Source organism: Marmota marmota, unplaced genomic scaffold (assembly GCF_001458135.2).
Source record: "Marmota marmota marmota unplaced genomic scaffold, marMar, whole genome shotgun sequence".
In the NCBI taxonomy this organism is placed as follows: Eukaryota; Metazoa; Chordata; class Mammalia; order Rodentia; family Sciuridae; genus Marmota; species Marmota marmota.
Window position 1 is genome coordinate 9,428,078 of NW_026000249.1, and position 6,026 is coordinate 9,434,103.

General features: G+C 38.3%; 1 protein-coding gene across 6 annotated transcripts in view; it reads right to left on the bottom strand.

The window, feature by feature from the left end:
- Nucleotides 1-6,026, bottom strand: part of Bclaf3 (BCLAF1 and THRAP3 family member 3) — a 70,397-nt gene extending 64,371 nt beyond the window's left edge. For all 6 annotated transcript variants that reach the window (XM_048796520.1, XM_048796519.1, XM_048796518.1 and 3 more), the window contains exon 1: nucleotides 5,974-6,026. The gene's annotated coding sequence lies outside the window, so the exon portion shown is untranslated. The remainder of the gene's footprint in view (nucleotides 1-5,973) is intronic.

Below are 6,026 nucleotides of genomic sequence, written 5' to 3' on the forward strand. Positions count from 1 at the left end.
AAAAAAAAAAAAAAAAAAAAAAATATATATATATATATATAAATATATAAAATGAGGAAAACAGTTTTTTAAATATATATATATGTTTTTACTTGTTGATGGACCTTTATTTTATTCATTTATTTATATGTGGTGCAGTGAATTGAACCCAGTGCCTCACACATGCAAGGAAAACATTCTACCACTGAGCCACAACCCCAGCTCCCACTGAGCCACAACCCCAGTCTGAGGAAGACAGTTTTAAAAATAGATCTAACTGATAACCAACATTCCTGTATTTATTAAAACAACCAAATAGGCCAAATCTTCATCATGTTGGATTAGGTCCCAACTGCCTTAACAAGACAACACAAGAAATAAAATCAAGAATCAATAAATGGGATGGATTAAAACTAAAAAGCTTCTTCTCAGCAAAAGAAACAATCATGGAAGTGAAGAGAGAGCATACATTTTGGGAGCAAATTTTTGCCATACACACATCAGATAGAGCACTAATCTCTAGGATATATATATAAAGAACTCAAAAAACTTAACACCAAAAAAACAAACAACCCAATCAAGAAATGGGCTAAGGAGCTGAACAGACACTTCTCGGAAGAAGATATACAATCAATCAACAAATATATGAAAAAATGTTCACCATCTCTAGTAATTAGAGAAGTGCAAATCAAAACTACTCTAAGATTTCATCTCACTTCAGTCAGAATGGCAGCTATTAAGAATACAAACAACAATAAGTGTTGGTGAGGATGTGGGGGAAAAGGTACACTCATACATTGCTGGTGGGGCTGTAAAATGGTGCAGCCAATATGGAATGCAGTATGGAGATTCCTTGGAAAACTGGGAATGGAACCACCTTTTGACCCTGCTATCTCAATCCTCAGTGTATACCCAAAAGACTTAAAAACAGCATACTACAGGGACATTGGCTACATCAATGTTTATTGCAGCACAATTCACAATAGCTAAACTGTGGAACCAGCCTAGATGCCTGCCCTTCAGTAGATGAATGGATAAAGAAACTGTGGTATATATACACAATGGGATATTACTCAGCATTAAAAGAGAATAAAATTATGGCATTTGCAGGTAAATGGATGGAGTTAGAGAATATCATGCTAAGCGAAGTAAGCCAATCCCAAAAAAACCAAAGGCCCAATGTTCTCTCCGATAAGTGGATGCTGCTCCATAATGTAGGTGTGAGGCATGGGAAAAATGAAGGAATTTTGATTGGGCAAAGGGGAGGGAGGGGAAGGGATGGAGTATGGGAACAGGAAAAATGGTGGAATGCAATGGACATTATTACCTTAGGAAAATATATGACTGCACATATGGTGTGACACTACATTGTGTATAAACAGAGAAATGAAAAGTCATGCTGCAATTGTGTACAATGAATCAAAATGCATTCTGCTGTCATATATACCTAATTAAAATTAATAAACAAATTTATCTTTAAAAACAACTAAATACATAAACTACTATACAACAAGCCTTAGGAATCCAACCCAGGGCCTTTGTGCATGCTAGGCAAGCACTTTACTGATCTATACTCCCAGTCCCTATATTATTTTTATTAAGAAAAAAATGGGAGAAAAAACAAATATACAAAATAAGAAATAGGGGGGCTGGGGCTGTAGCTCAGTGGTGAAGCACTTGCCTCACATGTGTGAGGCACTGGGTTTGATCCTCAGCACTACATGAAAATAAAGATACTGTGTGTTCATCTACAACTAAATAAATATTTTTTTAAAAAAATAAGAAATAGCATGGAGGCAATAGCCATTGAAATAGAAGAAAAATTGAATCATCAGATTAGTTGGTAGGTACCTGCCAAATGATTTGAAAATCCAGATAAAAGTTATATTTTACTATAAATACAGATCTCTAAACCTTAATGTATTGGAATTAGAAAGCTTAAAAAGACCAATTTTCATAGAAGAAATAGAAAAAGTTATTAAGGAAATATCCTATGAAAAGCACCAGGCCCAGATGGTTTCACAGGGAACTCTACCAAGCCTCTAAACACCAGATAGCCTCAATGCTCTATAAATTATTCCAGAGACGGATCAAGCCCTATAGGAATATCAACCTGTGGAAGAAGATGAACTAGCAAAAGAGAATGAGAAAGAACTTTGTGAGGAAGGAAACCCTGGGTCGCAAAATCTCAGAATGAAAGGATGTTCTAAAAAGGGAGACTTTCATGGAAAAAGATACATAGAGATCATGCACTTTGCCTGAGTAATAAGTGGAAATTCAGGAGACTGAGAAAGCCAATTATTAACTCCTTCAGATAGTTGTCTGGGAAGGTGAGGAGAGAAGCCTGGTGGGGGCCCAGTGATAAGAGGTCTAGGGAAGAGGTTTTGAAATGGAGCAACTTGACAAGGAGGGGACTATGTGGTATTAGGGATCTAAAAGAGAATGACAGGCATAGAATAGATGAGTCTAGGTCCAATTAGTGCAGAGTTTCCTTTGATTCCTTACTATTAACTCTAAATGATATAGTCAATTTCTCCCAATATTCCATATTTACTTATCTTCTTCATTGATACAAAACACATTTGTATCAGTGTCAAATTCTATGTTAATTTAGCAAACATAACTAGGTGGCAGTGACTGCTAGTGACTATGAACACAAAGTTGGAAGAAACCTAATTTCTTTCCCCGAGAAGCTAATAAGTCTGGTGGATAAGAAAAATCACAAGAGTGCTAGCACTTCCTCGTTTATAAAGCACTGGACAAATACTATCTCATTCAATCCTCACAACAAGCACTTGAAGAAATTAGAATTACCCCCATTTCATTGGTGAAAAAAACAAGCCTGAGAAAGGTTAACTGTCCCAGATAGAGGACCTGAAACTAAAATCCAGGTTCTTGGACTCCATTCCCCAGTATGCAACACCTACTTTCAGAAAAAAAGATCCTGTAGGGGCTAGGGTTGTGGCTCAGTGGTAGAACGCTTGCTTTGCACATACGAGACCCTGAGTTCGATCTTCAGCAGCACATAAAAATAAATAAGTGAAATAAAGGTATTGTGTCCAACTACAACTAAAAAAATAAATATTTAGAAAGACCCTATAGAGACTGCCTAGTCACCTACTCAGATAGATGCTCAGTCAGCAGAATTGGGCTTTAACACACTCAAGAGTAGTTGACATCTTCCATCACATGTAAAATTGCCATCTAAATTTGGAAAGCAGCTACATCTAACTGCCTGGACAGTTCATAGCCTCTAGGGCACAAAGACTGTTTTCTTTATCATAAACCCAAGGACTGTGTTTAATTTACCTTTATATCTGTTCCACCTAAGCTTTACATAGTGACTTTTAATATTTGCTCCTTTAAAATTTGTGCAGATTCAGAGGCTGAGGTGGTGGGTCAGTGGTGGAGCATGTGCCTAGCATGTGTGAGGCACTGGGTTCGATCCTCAGCACCACATAAAAATAAATAAATAAAGGTATTGTGTCCATCTACAACTAAAAAAAATATTATTTAAAATAAATAAACAAACAAATAAATAAATAAATAAAATTTGTGCAGATTCATTCATTCCCCTAAGTTAATAACTCGGATACAGTTCTTTTTTTCCTTTGAAGTGCTAGGGACTGAACCCAGGACCTCACACATGCTAAGCACACATTCTACCAATGAATTACGTACCCTGCACCCTGATGCTTTTATTATTATCGGTTCCAGGGACTGAAAATTTTTTCAGCCATTTTTAAAAACCACTAGTCACATCCCAGCCCATTTTTATTCTTTATTTTGAGACAGGGTCTCACTAAGTTGCTCAGAGTCTCACTAAACTGCTGAGACTGGCTTTGAACTTGCGATTCTCCTGTCTCAGCCTCCCAAGCCTCTGGGATTACAGGCATGCACCATCATGGAATAGCTATCTAAATTTAGAAATTTCCTTTAAAAATTTACAAACTTCAGGATGTTTCTGCGCTCTGAAATTTTTACAAATGAGCACAATAGCAACAAGACAAAGTATGTTTAAATGTACTTTTCATAAATGTCTCATTTGACCCTTAAAACCACTCTACAAGAAAGGTAAGGTAACACATTAAAACCCCTAATTTACAATTGAGGAAACAGTACCTTAGAAAAGTTATGTGATTTGTTCAAGGTAATCAGATATGCTACAATTCAAGGAAATCCTAACTTCAAATCTCTTGTTCAAGGTTGGGGCTGTAGTTCAGTGGCAGAGCACTTGCCTTTCTTGTGTGAGGCACTGGGTTCGATTCTCAGCACCATATTAAAAAAAATAAACAAAATAAAGGCATGCTGTCCATCTACAATTACAAAAATTTAAAAATCCCTTGTTCTGCTATATAACCTTTCTTTACTAAACTGGTAAAGGTGGAATAAAAGATGAGAAATTGAATTACTATCAATAAATAAGAAAAATAAGTGATAACAAATGGGTCGTTTTTCTACAGAAATCCTTAAATTTTGCCTTTTGATAGGATGTGGATAAGGTCACCCACAAATTATTGGTAGGAATGCAAAATAGCAATGCCTTATAGAGTGAAAATGAACAATTCACATTTGTTTTTATAGAACCCTTTATTTGAATACTCTGCTCAACAACTCCATCATCTAGGAATTTACACTAAGGAAATCTATCCAACAATGTGTTTAAGTAGTGAAAAATGCCGAATAACTAACTAACTAAATTATTACATATAATGGCATGATATATAATTGGAAAAAAGCAATTACAAAAGAGTTTACCTCAAAAATCTCACGTATTCATCTCTGCATTTCTGTGCAGAGATGAATAGGTGAATTTTTCATTGTGATTTTGTATATTTTTAAAGTTTTGTATGTGAATGGCTTACTAAATATTTTTCTTTATATAAATGTTTCTAATAAGGCATATTAAAGGTTTCCTGGGGGAGGTTGTGAAACTGCAGGGATTTCAAATTAAAAATTTTGCAGCCATTTTTAAAAATACTATTAAAAATAAAGCATCACTGGGGGTGTGGCTCTGGTGGGGGGCCTGCCTAGCATGTTCCAGGCCTTGGGTTGGATTCCCCAGCACGGCAGGGGGGATAAAATAAATAAATAAAGCATTAATATACTATTACCATTAAAATACCATTGAAAAATAAAGCACTCTACCCTGACTTGCCACCGTGCCTGCCTGTAGCTGCCTGTAGTTCCAGCTATGCTGGAGGTCGAGGTGGGAGGATCGCTTGAGCCCAAGAGTTCCAGACCAGCCTGGTCAACATATCAAGACCCCATCTCAAACAAAATAAAAGCACGCATTATGAATCCTCAGCAAAACCTTTTCAAATTCCAGTCTTTCCTTTGGACCTGTTCGCATTTGGAGGTTGGGGGGAGGGCTTAAAAGGTTGCCTGACCAGTAGCTTGAGTGACACTGATTTCTACCTTTAGTTTGTAATGTGTTCCAGAAAAGAAAGGCAATCACCTAAAAGGCATCTCAAAAAACACCTCAGAAGGAAAATATTTAGAGGTGTAAGTTTCTCTTCCATTTATTTCCCTCCTGACCTACTACCAGGGCAGTCCAGACTGTGACTGGCCCAGTTTCCCTAATACATCCTAGAGAAGCACATGAGATGCGCCAATTTTCAGTATACGTTTCCTAAGACAAGTTTTACTATGTAATGCAGGATAAACAGCAGCCTTCACTACTCATTCTCAACGTAATCAAGAGAAGATGCCGCTGCGCTGCGGGAGCACTACACGAGGACAAAGCGGGGGCTCCTAGGCTCAGATCCCGCAGGCGACGTGTCGGGGACCGCTTCGGGAACAAGGGCATAGTCCCTGGACACCGCCTTCCCTCCGCCCCCATGACAGACGCTAGGAACCGCGGGGACTGCAACCTGCGGGAGAACCGGGAAAGAGTGGGGTCGCGTAAGCAGGTGCCCAGGTCGCCGCACCAGAGGGAAGACACCGGTCGAAAGGCCTGAGGGACGCTGGCGAACCATCCGCTGAGAGCCTAACCTGAGCGGCCGCTCCCGAGGCTGAACTGGCCGAGAGATCGAAGAAAAACCGGG